The sequence below is a fragment of the Nycticebus coucang genome, chromosome 15, assembly GCF_027406575.1.
Source record: "Nycticebus coucang isolate mNycCou1 chromosome 15, mNycCou1.pri, whole genome shotgun sequence".
NCBI classification, from domain to species: Eukaryota; Metazoa; Chordata; class Mammalia; order Primates; family Lorisidae; genus Nycticebus; species Nycticebus coucang.
This window is the reverse complement of record NC_069794.1, coordinates 14,041,163-14,056,733: the sequence shown is the minus strand read 5'-3', so window position 1 is coordinate 14,056,733 and position 15,571 is coordinate 14,041,163.

Genomic DNA, 15,571 nt, shown 5'->3' with positions numbered 1-15,571 from the left:
AAAGCTCAGCCTCCTGTGCCAAACAGCCAAGTTGTGAACACAAAGGAAAACTCCTGAAGGAAGTAGAAAGGACGATGCCGGTGAACACACAAATGATAAGAAAGCGAAATGCCTTATTGTTGAGTTCGAGAAAGTTTGGGTGGTCGGAAAAGAAGATCAAACCAGCCACAACATTCTCTTAAATCAAAGCCGAATCCCGAGCAAGGCATCACTTTTCGGTTCTGTGAAAGGCTGAGAGGGGTGAGGAAGCTGCAGAAGAAGAGACGGAAGCTAGCAGAGGGTGGTTCATGAGGTTTAAGGAAAGGAGCCACGTCCATCACATGACGCAGGAAGGGCTGGTGTAGAAGCTGCAGGAAGTTACCCAGAAGGCCTAGCTAAGATCACGGATGCAGGGGGTTACACTGAACAGCAGATTTCAGTGTAGATGAAACAGCCTAAAATTGGAAGATGATGTCATGTGGGACTTGCATAGACAGAAGTCAGTGCCCGGCTTCTATGGAAAGGGTGGCTGCCTTGTTAGGAGCAAATGCGGGTTGTGGCTTTAAGTTGAAGCTAATTTCCCATTCCAAAAATCCTAGGGCCTGTAAGAGTTATGCTAAATCTGGCCTGGAGTGGTGGCTCGTGTCTCTAATCTTAGCACTCTGGAAGCCCAAAGTGAGAGGATCACTTGAGCTAAAGAGTTCAAGACCAGCCTGAGCAAGAACAAGACCCCTTCTCTACTAAAAATTTTAAAATGTGAGCCATGCATTGTGCTGTTCCTGTAGTCCCAGCTACCTGGGAAGCTGAGGTAGGAGGATCGCTGGGCCCAGGAGTTTGGGTTGAGTGGTACATCTGATGAAGCCTCTGCACCTACCTGGAGGGACAGAGCAAGACTCTATCTCAAAAAAAAAAAAAAAAGAATTATGCTGAATATACTTTACCTATGTTCCATAAATAGAAAAATAAAGCCTGGATAACAGCACATCTGTTTACAGCATAGTCTACTGAACACTTTAGCCCTACCATTGAGAATTCCTGCCCAAGAAAAAAGATTCCTTTCAAAATATTATAGCTTGTTGACAGTGCACCTGGTACCTAAGAGGTCTGATGGGGATGTAGAAGGAGATGAAAATGTTTTTCATGACTGCTGGCAGGACGTCCATTCTGCAGCCCTTGGATCAAGGGGTAATTGACTTTCAAGTCTTACTATTTCAGAAATACATTTCATAAGGCTACAGATACCATAGATGGAGATTCCTCAGATCTAGCCAAAGTGAATTAAAAATCTTCTGAAAAAAATAAAGAATTCATCATTCTAGGTGCCATCAAGAACATTAGGGATTCATGGGAAAGGTGAAAATATCAACATGAATAAGAATTTGGAAGAAGTTGATTCCAATCCTTCTGGATGACTTTGAGGGGTTTAAGGCTTTGGCCAATACAGACAGTGGTAGAAGTAGCAATAGAACTAGGATTAGCAGTGGAGCCTGAAGATGTGACTAAATTGCTTCAAACTCAGGATGAAACTTGAACAGATGAGGAGCTGCTTCTTACTGGAGGAGCAAAGAAAGTGGTTTCTTGAAATGGACGCTACTCCTGGTGAAGCTACAACCGTTGTTGAAAAGACAAAGGATTTAGACTATTACATAAACTTAGTTAATAAAGCAGGAGTAGGGTCTGAGAAGATTGAGTCCAATCTTTTTTTTTTTTTTTTGTGGTTTTTGGCCGGGGCTGGGTTTGAACCCGCCACCTCCAGCATATGGGACCAGAGCCCTACTCCTTGAGCCACAGGCACCGCCCCAATCTTTTTTTTTTTTTTTTTTTTTTTTTTGACAGGGTCTCCCTTTGTCACCCAGGCTGGAAGGCAGTGCCCTCATCATGGCTCACTGCAGCCTCAAACTCCTTGGCCCTAACCATCCTCCTGCCCTAGCCTCCCAAGTAGCTAGGACTACAAGCAGGAGCCACCACATTTAGTAAATTTTTGTCTTTTTTTGTAGAGATGAGATCTTGTTCTTGCTCAGGCTGGTCTTGAACTCCTGGCCTCAAGCAATCCTCCTGCCTCAACCTCCCAAAGTGCTAGGAGTATAAGTGTAAGCCACTGCACCCAGCCTGACTCAAATTTTTAAAGGAGCTCTACTATGAATAAAATGCTATCAAACTACATTACATGCTACAGAGAAATCTTTTATGAAAGGAAGGCTCAATCCACAAACTTCATTGTTGTCTTAGTTGGAGAAACTGTCACAGCCACCCCAACCTTCAGCAACCACCATATTGATCAGCCAGCAGCCGTCAATGCTGAGGCATGACCCTCCACCAGCAAAAAAGATTATGGGTCACTAAAGGCTCAGATGATCATTAGCATCTTTTAGTAATAAAGCATTTTTAAATTAAGGTACATACATTGTTTTTTAAGACATAATGCTGTTGCATATTTAATAGACTACAATTATTAAAAACATAACTTTTATATGCACTGGGAAACCAAAAACATTGTGTAACTCACTTTATTGCAATATGTACTTTATTGCAGTGATCTGGAACTGAACCCACAATATCTCCAAAGTATGCCTCCGTGTGTTAGACTAATGTCAGTTTTCTAGTTCCTTCTACGTTTATTAGTTGGAATTCCTCTGTAAGAGAGCTATCCTTCCTCCCTACGTATTCATTTATTTGATTAGTTCTATCAATATGGAATCATAAATTATTTTACTCTGTGGGCTAAAATTTAATTATAGTATAATTAATTTATACTAATTAATATAGTATATTAATTTAATGTAATCACTCTTTTAGTTTTTGCTCAAATTGTGCCAGGTTGGACATTACTAGCGCCTTCAAGTTGAGTCCTATGTTTTTTTTTTTTTTTTTTTTTTTTTTTTTTTTTTGTAGAGACAGAGTCTCACTTTATGGCCCTCGGTAGAGTGCCGTGGCCTCGCACAGCTCACAGCAACCTCCAACTCCTGGGCTTAAGCAATTCTCCTGCCTCAGCCTCCCGAGCAGCTGGGACTACAGGTGCCCGCCACAACGCCCAGCTATTTTTTGGTTGCAGTTTGGCCGGGGCCGGGTTTGAACCCGCCACCCTCGGTATATGGGGCCGGCGCCTTACCGACTGAGCCACAGGCGCCGCCCGAGTCCTATGTTTTTTAACAAGCCCTCATTCTTTTTTGAGCAATTTCCTACTTCTGTCACTACAAGATATTCTAGGATCATATTGGGTTTTCTCTGCCACAGCCCTGGGATTAACCACTGGTCTGAAGAGCCCTGGATCTTTTCATTGACAAATGGTGCTTAGAAATCAAGATCTGGATGCTAGAGGTGCTCGTTGTTACAGAGGGGTCATCGCTTCTAAGTGCTCTCAACAGATGGAACTAGGACATGCATGTACCTAGTACGCCCATGGTGATTTCAGCATTTCTAACCCATACCCCTGTGAGAAACACATTTACTAACAAGAGCACAGCATTTATAGACCTTTCTTGTGTTAACCAATGAGGGTTAACTACCTAGGTTAGTTCTTTTCTTGCCTTTCCCTTGAGTGTAGTTACACAACGTATTTGTGACATAGTTAAGGCTCATTCTTTGGTGTTTGTGTTTATGTTGGATATTTAAAGGGTGTGTGAAACATTACTGCAGTTCTAAGAATCAGAGCTACATGAAAGGTGGACTCACAAAAATGTCACTTCTTCCTTATCCTCAAGACCCCAATTTTATCCACCCCTTTCCCTTGGAGGTAATCAGGCAAACAGTGTCTTCAGTTCCCCATTTATCCCTCCTGTATTTCTTTTAAACAAATGAGTAGATATGTGTATTTTCTTTTTGGCTGGGGCTGGGTTTGAACCCGCCACCTCCGGCATAAGGGACCGGCGCCCTACTCCTTGAGCCACAGGCGCCGCCCTGATATGTGTATTTTCTTATAGTACGACAGGTGATCTTTCACTGTTTGACTTGTCCACTTAACAATAGGCCCTCAAAGTCAGTCCGTATCAGTTCACAGAGATCTTCCTTATTCTTGTGCTCAGCTGGATGGTACCTCCCACGTAATCTGCTGTACTTTATTCAGCTGCTGTCCTGTGGATGGGCACTTAGGTTGCTCCCGATGCTTTGCCATTACAAACAATGCTGCCATGAATAATCTCGTGCTTATGTATTTTCATACTGTTGGAGGTGTGCCTTACAGAGTGGATCCTAGAAGTGGAGTTCCTGGATTGCTGGGGCAAAAAAGGAGAAAGCGTATACATAGCTTTGTCAGAGACTATCAAGTTTTTCTCCAGAAGGAATGTGAGCCAGGGTTCAGGCCCCCCCCAGCAATGCACAAGAGTGCCTGTTTCCCCACAGCCTTGACAACAGGGTATGTTGCCACATTTTAAAATTTTTGCCACTTAGGTAAGAGATGTTATATCAGTGTTATTTTCATTTGAATCGGTTTGGATATTTTTTCATACGTTTGAGGGAAATTTTGGTACATTTTTTGACTGCCTGCAATATCCCTTTCCTATTTTTCTATTGTCTTTTTCGTCCTTTACCTGTTAATTTGTAAGGTTTTTTTAAATATATTGAGATATCCGCCCTTTGTGTAATGTTATAAATATTTTCTCCCAGTTTGTCAGTGATCCTTTGACTTTGTGTTTTATTGTTGTTAAACTTTTTAAGGTAGTCAGATTTATCAATCTTTACTTAGTGCCGTTAGATTCTGAGTCATAATTGGAAAGTCTATCCTTATACCAAATTTAAAGAGAACTCCATTTTTGTTTCTAAACCTTATATGGTTTATCTCTTTCCTTCCTTTTTTCCTTTCTTTTTTTCCTTTTCTTCTTTTCTTTCTTTTTTTTTATTTTTATTTTCCACTACAGGCATGTGTCACCATGCCCAGGTAATTTTATAATTATTATTGGTAATGAGGGGGGCCTCATTATGTTCCCCTGGCTGGTCTTAAAGCCCCGGCCTCAAGCATTCATTTTTTTCATTGAGAGTCCTGATTCGTTTGGAATTTGTCTTCGTGTATGGAATGAAATACAAATTCAATCTTAATTTCTTTCAAATAGTTATGCCATAGTCTCAGCACCATTTATTAAAAAGTGTACTTTTTAAAGTCTACTGACTTGAGATGCCACCTTTGTCATACACTAAATTTCCCTGTGTATTTGAAACTAATTCTGGACTTCACATTCTATTCCCATGGTCTTTTTGTCTAGTCACATGTTGGCACCACACTGTTTCAATTAGAGTTTTTATTTTTTATTTCATTTATTTACTTATTTATTTGAGACAGGGTCTCACTTTGTTGCCCACAGTAGAGTGCTGTGGCATCATAGCTCACAGCAACCTCAAACTCTTGGGCTCAAGCGATCCTCTTGTTTTGGCCTCCCAAGTAGCTGGGACTGCAGGTGCCCACCACAACACCCAGCTATTTTTAGAGACAAAGTCTCACTCTGGCTCAGGCTGGTCTTGAACCTGTGAGCTCAGGCAATCCACCCACCTCAGCCTCCCAAAGTGCTATGATTACAGATGTGAGCTACCATGCCCAGCCTCAATTAGAGTTTTTATCTCATACTTTAATGTATGGTAGGGCGAACCCATGCTCATGGTTTTTATTTTTCTGTGTTTTCCTGGCCATCCTTTCACGTTTGTTTTCCATAAGAACTCTAGAATCTCATTGTTCAACTCTATGAAATAGTTTGTTGATATTCTTTTTTTTTTTTAGTTTGTTGATAATTCTTATGGAGGGGAATTGCATTGAATTTGTAAATAAACTGTGGGAGAACTTAACATTTTTAAATGTTGACTCATCCTACCCAAGAAATTTTGTTCGAGTCTAGTTTTGTTTCTTTCAGGAGAATTTAAAATTTTTGTCTCATAAGCTTTGCATATGTCTGTTCTACCTGCTTCCTTTTCATCCCATTGGTGAAGGCAGAATCTCCCACTAAATAGTATGTGACAGCTGAATACACAACTCCTAACACCGGATAGATGAGATGGATGGAAGCTCAATAGTCATGTCCATCCACAGCCCAGAGAGGACAAGCATGGCTCTGGGGCCATCAGGCACTGCACTCAGGGTGAGCCTGCGGGGGCTGCGGGAGGCAGGCTAGGGAGTAGCCAGAGGGGGAGGTGCCCCTGGTTCTCACAGGAGCAGATGATTGACTTCTGGGGCTAAGGATGGGGAGCTTTTCCTACTGTGTACAAGAGACGATAGCACATCTGACAAGGGAGCAAGGCTGAGCCTGTGGGGCCCTGTGAGGCTCAAAGATCTCCAGGCAGAATAGAATTTTAGTCTTTACATGAACTGTCTTGTTAAATTCATTCCTAAGTAGTTTCTCTTATTTGGTGCAATTGTCAGTGGGCTTGTCTCTACCATTATGTTCTGCAACCAAACAATATTTTTTAAAGGTTAATGAAGGCAGCAGAATAAAACAGCTACTATTCAGAGACACAAAGAGAAGGAAGCCTCAATTTTACAACTGAAAAGTCGGGGAAGATATTTATGGAGCAATTTAGGACCAAGTGTCACCATGCCAGTAGGCTCCCTGGTCAAGCTGCTCTGCTTGGAAAGTAGAAGAGCAACATTTATAAATCCTCAAGAACAGAAAGGGACACCATTAAAAATCATTCATTTCAGGAGTCATTAAAAATGGACAATTTAATTTGCATTTCAAAGATAGAGAAAAGATAAATTTGTCAGGATAACTAATGGGGAAAGTTTGGTGGTATAAATTATTATCTTTTGTCTGAATGGAAAATACAATATATAACAACAAGATATAAAAAGGGAGCTAAAAAGATTTAAAAACAACCACATTAATGATTTAACAAAGATCAAGGACAAGACAATGAAACCAATTGTCCCTCAAAAGGAACTTCAAAGCGTTTTTTAAAATCCACAAATAGCAGCAGGGCACGGTGGCTCACGCCTACAATCCTAACACTGTGGGAGGCTGAAGTCAATGGATCGCTTGAGCTCAGGAGTTTGAGACCAGCCCGAGCAAGAGTGAGACCCCATCTCTACTAAAAATAGAAAAACTAGCCAGACCTGGGGGGGAGGGGCAGGTAGTCCCAGCTATTCAGGAGGCCAAAGCAAGAGAATCTCTTGAGCCCAAGATACTGAGATTGCTGTGAGTGATGATGAGGCCACAGCACTCAACTCAGGGCAACAGAGTGAGACTCTGTCTCCAAAAAAAAAAAAAAAAAAAAAATCCACAAATAGCGTGGTTAAGGTCTCATTCATTTATTTATTCGACAGCTATTTATTGGGTGCCCACTATGAGCCAGCATTCTCTTCAGGAGTTGGCATTTAGAGGTCAGCCTGGTCACTGGCTGGACTTGAAAGGTAGAGCCTAGTGGGGGTGGAGAAAAAAAATGAGTAAAACCACAGTCATCCAAATCAAAAACCTTGGGTGAAGATTGTCCCAAGGTTTTTGATTTGGATGACTGTGGTTTTACAGAGCAATGTGGTAAGTTCAATTTGTCACATGCTTTGTTTATTAAACTTGGAGGTGCTAAAAAGTTTTCTATATCTGTGGCTGTCCAACATTTATGTGCTTAAGAAGCCAGGCAATCGTATTCAAATGCGGGTTCTGATCCCATGATCTAGGGTGGGGCCTGAGAGCCCCAAAGGCTCTGAGGGTGCTGATGCTGGTGCACGCACCACACTTTGGGGAGCAAGACTTTGTGAGGATGGCTGAATAGCATTTGGTCTCATCTGGCAGAAATAAATGAATAGGTATTTTATAGCATCTGAAACTTAATAGCCCAGAAATAAGGAGATGAAGAAGAAACTCAAGGAAAAATAAGAACTGCTCTGGGGGAAATGCTTGCATATGTGCTTGGTGGGGGGAGGGGAGACAAGAAGTAGCAGATGAGGATCAGTGGATATTTCCAAGAGTGTAGAGGCTGGCTGGGCCAAGGGTGCACCTGGGGTCGGTCCTGACATCCTTCCCGTCAGCGGGGGGAACACATGGATTGTTATAATCTTGATGGGGTTGGCAGGAGGTGAGGTGTGCAGGGGAGTGGGGGATGAGGCAAGGCTGAGGTCTGCATCTAGGCAGTGCCCAGCCAACCACAGAGCCAGCAGTGGGGACAGAGCGGACAGAGGGCTGGCTGATATCTAGGTCCCATAAGGAAAACACACAGGGCGGTGATTGACAGTACCATGTGACAGATACCACATGGACCAAATTTTCCTCTATGAAGGAAGTTATTGGGCGAATTGAAAATCCAAATCCAAGGATTTGATGGATTCGGGATGATGTTCAAAGACACAATGATCAGAATAAAGGCAGACCACAATTAAGGCCTAAGCAAATCTATTCACAGTCTCTGACAAAACAGACTTTAAACAAAGGTGTGGGGAAATATCAACAGGGACACATCAGAATGATGAAAGGCCCAGAGAGTCGTGAAAACACAGCAATGTGTATTCAGTGTTATATTTCAGTCACAAAAAATAAAAAATATTATCAATGGAAAGGTGACAGATACTCAAGAAGAAACAGAATGAAAGGCTACCTGGATTCCTTAATACCCTGCTTTCAGAATAGAGCAAATCAAGTAAATGAAAAGTGGTAAAAAGTTACAGAGCTGAACAGCGTTAACAGGGTGAAATTAATAGATAAATTTAGAGAATTCGATGACAAGTTAGAGAATCTTTTAAAAATGTGTATGAATTTCTCACACCAAATAATTACATTTTCGGTTACGTTTCAAGGAAATAAAATATGCAGATAGGCCCTAGGTAGATAAAATTAGAAATAGAACAGCAAATACAAGATGCTTCTCATGGGACAGGCACCAATCTCTGGGCGTGTTTTCAAGTATTAACTCATTTAATCCTCCCTGTGAGCTCGTGAAGTAGGTAATCCGCTTATTATCCTCATTTCACAGGTGAGAGAACTGAAGCAGAGAGAAACTAAATCACTTTCCAAAGGCCTCCCTGGGAAGTGACAGTCACTAAACCATCAATAGCTGCCCAGTTGCAATTCTCCATTCTGTGACCCCCAGTGACCTTCAGAGGGTGGCCCCAAAGGCGGCGTCTGTGCCATAAAACTCTTGTTTTCCCACTGGACCCAGAAATGGACACCTGTCCTGAGCTGGCCCAATTAGATATTCTCTCCCAGGAGCTTAACCCTGGTGCAGAGAAGCCCTGAGGCGTGACAGGATTCTCCACCTGAGTCCCATCGAGGCCACCAGCCCTAGTGGACCAGGCATTGGGTTGCCAGGTCCCTGGGTCCTGACAGCTGTCTGTTCCACTCTTCCTTTACTGTTAAGAGATGCCCCAGGATCCTTCTAATTCTGTTTTTACATAAGTTACCCATAACCAAAATAGCCTTAACTAATACCCCCACTGAATTTAAAACAGTCGCCACGAGAGCAATGGAGTCACAGAGAAAATTCACAAAAATTAATAACATTTTAAAACAAACTATCCATCAAAACTCGTGAGTACAAGGTTTTTTGTGTTTTTTTTTGTAGAGACAGAGTCTCACTTTATGGCCCCGGTAGAGTGCTGTGGCATCACACAGCTCACAGCAACCTCCAACTCCTGGGCTTAAGCGATTCTCCTGCCTCAGCCTCCCGAGCAGCTGGGACTACAGGCGCCCGCCACAACGCCCGGCTATTTTTTTTTTTGGTTGCAGTTCGGCCAGGGCCGGGTTTGAACCCGCCACCCTTGGTATATGGGGCCGGCGCCCCACCGACTGAGCCACAGGTGCCGCCCGAGTACAAGTTTTTTTTAGAAGAAAATCTGTTTATCTAAATGAGTATATTAAGAAGGCAAAAGGAGGATATAAAATAGATCTCATTGAAGGACTTAGAAAAGGAACAAATCAATGCATATTCAACAGAATAACACTGAACAAAGTAAAAACTACAAAACCCCACTTAATCCAATGATTAGTTCTTCAAAAGAGCAACTAAAATAATAAATCATTGAATCAACTTTTTTAAAACAACAGAAAAAAACTTAAGGCCAGTAATTCCACCAGAGGAGGTATGAGACATCCGAATAAGACCACACCCGCGTCATACAGACGTGTGGGATCAGGGGTGCTTATATGCTTAATTACACATTTATGACATGGACGTATGGCTACACTGTATCTTTGCTTCTTACCAGTTTATTTCTTTGTTTCTATAGGATTTTTTTAAGTGCCAGGTTAAAGAAAACTGCCCAGAGCTATAAATCAGAGAACTCCAATATCAGAGGTTGGAACCAGCTCACCAAGGGGCAGCGCTCAGTGGCTGCGGCAGCTGCAGGACACAGGCCACCGGCCTCATTGCCCTGAGGGTGGCCCGTACCACCCACCCGCTGTGCCACTGTCCTCAGCCTTGTCCACGAGACTCCTGCTACTGCTTCCCGGTGGGGACCTGTCTGTACTCATCCTCCATGTCCACACTGCACCCCATGATGCTGGTGTTGCTGGGGGTTCACCAAGTGCAGAAATCCCTAACACCCACCTGCCCTGTCCCACTTCTGCTTCTTCCAATCCTTGGAATACTTACCTGCACTTTTTTTTTTTTTTTTTTTGAGACAGAATTTCAGTCGCCTAGGCTGGAGTGTGGTGGCATCATCATAGCTCACTGCAGCCTCAAACCCCTGGGCTCAAGCGATCCTCCTGCCTCAGTCTCACATGTAGCTAGGACTATAGGCACCCACCAACCACACCCAGCTAGTTTTTCTATTTTTAGTAAATACAAATCTTGCTCAGGCTGATCTCGAACTCCTGAGCTCAAAGGGTCCTCTCACCGTGGCATTGCAGAACACTGAGACTATGGGCGTTGAGAGCCATTTGGCTTCCCAGCCATGGTGAGGTGGGCATCTGTCCTGGCAGTGCTGTCCCCGGGTCAGCATCCTGAAGCCTTTAATGGACCCTTTAAACGATGCATCTTGCTTCTTTGGAACAGAAAGGAGGAGAAACAGAGCAGCAAGATACTGACGCAAATTAAAATCTTTAACTCAGCACAGTCCTTATGAGCTGTAGGGACGATTCCTCGGTGCCATGAGCGAGAGCTGCCTTTGACCTGAGGCTGTTAGTCACGCTCCTCTTGGCCCCAGACCAGAAGGTAGACCCTGAGAAGGGGAGGGCGGGCCACAGAGAGTGGGGCTGGAGTCCTTGATAGGACAGTTGCCATTCTCGTGTGTTCTCTGTAAGAAGGAAAATAGTGTTTTCAGAAGATGGCAAACATCATTGTACCAATATAAAGATAAATCTGTTTTTTTCTATTTTCTAAAGAAAAATGAGTATATTTCAAAGAATAAGGTAACATAACAACAACTAAAAATCTGTAGCTTTGTGGATTTTTCTCTGAGAACACTGTTGTTTTAAATAGTTAGAAATATATTATGGCAAATAAAAAATACTAAAGTGTAGTCATTCTTAAGTCTTAATTTCTAAGATATGCCCAACATTTGACATATTTATTATGGAACAGTCATTGTCATGCATCAGATTACTGATCCCAGACATTGAGATTGGTAGCATTTCTTTAAGATTTTTTGCCTCTATGTTCATGAGGATATTAATCCTCTCTTTTCTTGCAAGCTCTATATGGTTGTCGTATTGGGATAATACTGGCCTCGTACAATCTTACTAAAATCTTAAAACTATTAAAGTTTTCCTTCTTTCCTCTCTCATTCCCTTTCTCCTCCTGCCCTCCCTTCCCTTTTTCTCTTTTTCTCTCTCTCGTCAAAAGACAAAATTACGACAAATTTAGTTATAGATCTACATGGCTTTCATTTGTGACGTACGGAATGGAGCGCCCTCCATTCTACAAAATAGATTGAAAACTTGTACCAGGCTATGGCAGTTTTCTAAGGTGAGAACAAGAAACAGAACAATAGAAAAAAAAAAGACTGGTTAACATTAGTTTACTGTAGGTTACTTTTGGGGGTGAGAACAGAGTCCACTCTCTGGTGTGCGTGGAGTGGTCGATGTGTGGGCTCTGTGCAGCCTCCTCACCCCATCCCTGCCCTCCCCGCTACCTGGTCATCAGCCACACGTCCAGCCTTTGGTTCCTGGACAACGTCAGCATCTTTATCATTCATTCCATAGGTAGGCACACATTTAATTCTCCTGGAACGCCTTCCTTTTTCTCATTCTCCAAGAGCTAACTCAAATGCCTTAATTTTGATGAAGCCTTTCATGGGATTCCAGGCAAAATCAGTCATCCCCTTTTCTGTGTACCCAGAGGTCCCATGTAGCTCTGTCACACTGTTCTCTAGTGACTGGCTTCAGATGTTAGTTCTACCACTAAACTCTAAGTTCCTTGAGACCACATCTCATTTATTTTAGAATTCACAATGCCTGTGCAGTAAGTGTTTAGCCTGTGCAGTAAATGTTTGCTGATAAATAGGGGTGGAGGAGGAGAGGCTGTGAATAATGCATGTCCCTTGCAGTCTGGCGAGTGGTTACTCAGAACAAATGGAAATGGACCATCGGTGCAGAGCAAGGACTAAATCCAGCTACATCTCTGCGCTGAATTGGGCTGGGAAGTTTAGCATGAATAAAAATAGTTGTGGGTGGGCTTATGTAGCAAGCACCCTCTCCATTCGTTTCATACCGTACTCACACGTAATTCTCTTAGTATGTGGGCTCTAAATTGCCAAATTAGAAGTCTATAATTTGATTCAGGGTTAAAAAAGTAACTATATAAATCTATTAACATAAAGACAGTTAAATAAGGTAGCAATTAATGTAAGAGAGCATTTTGGATGAAGATCTCCTATAATAGATTTAGATATTTATAAATTTATTTATTTATTTATTGAGACAGAATCTTAGTATGTCACCCTCAGTAGAGTGCCATGGTGTCACGGCTCACAGCAACCTCAAACTCTTGGGCTCAAACAATTGTCTTGTCTCAGCCTCCCGAGTAGCTGGGACCACAGTTACCCACCACAACGCCCCACTATTTTTGTTGTTGTTGTTCCAGTTGTCATTGTTGTTTATCAGGCCTGGGCCGGGCCTTCGGTGTATGGGCTGGTGCCCTACTCACTGAGCTACGGACACCAAACCAAAATAAATTTAACTAAGTACCTAAAATGTCCTTGTGTTTATGTGGATGCATGTCTAATTATTATAATAAGCAGAAAGGTAAGTATCATTCCAATTTTAGAAGTGAGGAAACAGGCCCAAATAGGCCAAAGACCTTTTCTAAGGCTTACCTCTCTGACTTTATACACCAAAAGCAAAAGTTTGGAAGCAAATTTTCTGCCTCAAACCCAGTGAACTACATTCACTATCCTAAGGTTGCCTTAAATGGCCTATTGCATCCACTTCTGAGAATTTGCACCTGCTTTTGCATGTGACCACAGTGTGGAAAGGATCTTCTCTTCCGAGACACACAGAATTGGTCCAACACTAACCCCAGAACAAACATGGAACCATAATGAACTTGAGGGTTGGTGCAGAGTCTCAGTGTTTCTAAGAGATGACAGTGTTTCTAAGAGATGAATGATAATGAAATAGTTGCAAAAAAAAAAGTCAGGTTCTGTCTGTGTGAAATAATAGAGTCAAATTCTGTCGTCTTTTCTGATAAATGATATTTGGAAGAAAAAAATTATTTCTAGTTTGAGTAATGAAAATGAATTAAAGTCTGCCAATTCCAGTTGGCTTATTTCACAGAGTCACAGGAAGAGAGATGACATTTAAGGGCTAGGACTTAGCAAGAGTAATGTCAAGGATTTTTTTGTGCTTCGTATTTACTAAATCTTTGAAATGTTTTACTAAAAACAGGAAAATGAGTGGGTTTGGGGGGAAAAAAAGATCAATAAGCAGCCACCCAGAAAGGTAATTGTAGGAAGCAAAGATTGATGGGTCCGATTAGATTTCTTCCTCATAATGGCTGCTTACCTCACTGTATGTTCATAATCAAGGCCCCCAAGTAGTCACTTCTTGGGAAGTCCACAAATTACAATTATCATTGTGATTATAATTCTTTTAAAATGTATCTTTATGGGTTACATCATATCATAAGAAATTACAATTAGAGAAACCCTGCAATTCTGGCCTAAAATGGAGGTACAAATGTGAGGAGCTGGCCCAGGAAGGAAGGTGACCTCTTTCCTTCCATGTTATTCTTCCTTTCCCTTGCTGGACTATGACCAGTTACAGGATGGTATTCGTGCCTTGGTGAGTGTGCCAGTGACCAGATTATCACCTCTTGGCTCCAAACCTGCCTTTCAGTGCACTGTTTATGATGTTGGAACGTTCCTCCCTGGCCAGCTGGCATGAGATGACACTTTGTCAGTAGAGGGACATTGCAGAAGGAGGGAGCATGGTGATATTCTTGTCTGGGCATATGTGTACCACTCCTCCCCCACATTGGAACCTAATATCTAATGTGATAGAATTAAGAGATGAGGGCAAACAAAAAGAGGTGGGGGCCTTTGGGGAGCAATTAAATGGCTCCACCCTCATGAACAGGATTAGTACCTTTACAAAAGAGGCTCAAGCATCATGTGAAATGCAACATGAAGGTACCACCCTTGAGGCAGAGAATATTCCTCCCTAGACACAGAATGTGCTGTGCCTTGATCTTGGACTTCCCAGCCTTCAGAACTGTGGGCGATAATTTCTTACTGTTTGTAAATTACCCAGTCTAAGGTATTTTGTTATTACAGGTGACATGGACTACAGCAGGGCTCTCTGCTTGTTCCTGTGTCATAGGATGCTCAGCGTTGCTTACCCTAGTGCAGTGGGAGGATCTTAGGTGTGCCACAAACATTTCTAAAGATCATTAAATGATTTTTGAAAGAAGTTAAGAGCACAGTAAATATGTTCTTTCTTTTACTCTTTTTTTTTTTTTGAGACAGAGCCTCAAGCTGTTGCCCTGGGTAGAGTGCCGTGGCATTATAGCTCACAGCAACCTCCAACTCCGAGGCTCAAGCGATTCTCTTGCCTCAGCCTCCCAAATAGCTGGGGCTACAGGCACTCGCCACAATGCCCAGCTATTTTTTGGTTGCAGCCATCATTGTTGTTTGGCGGGCCCGGGCTGGATTCGAACCCACCAGCTCAGGTGTATGTGGCTGGCGCCTTAGCCGCTTGAGCCACAGGCGCCAAACCCTTTTACTCTTTTTTTAGCCACATAATTTAAGTGTGCCACAGAAGTTTAACTATAGGTTCAAGTGTGCGATGAGATTTTTAAAAAGGTTGAAAACAGTTCATTAGTGAGTTCAGGGCCACCACCCCATGAGTGGACTCACAGTGATTTCCACAACCAGCATGTCTTGTGGGCAGTTTTCCCTGGCACCTCTGTGGGCAGAGATGTCTTGAGCTCCAGCAAGGCAGAACCCCAGCAAACCTCTTCACCAGCCAGTGGGCACACCCACACCCGCTCCAACAAAGTCTGGAGCCCAGCCCTGGCCAGGGAGGGGTTGGTTCTCTCTTTTGAGTTTCCTCTTTTGGGGGTGCTCTGCTTTGGAGAGTGGCTTTCCCCTGTGCCTTCTCTACCTGTATTCTTCAGGGGGTTCTCTACACCTGAGTGTGTGATCCTTCACTATAACAAATAAGTGAGGTAAGTCTTTAGATTAAACTCTTCCTGTTCAAGTGACTGTGTGGTTTCTTTCTCCTGATTGGATCCTGACTGACACAGTAAG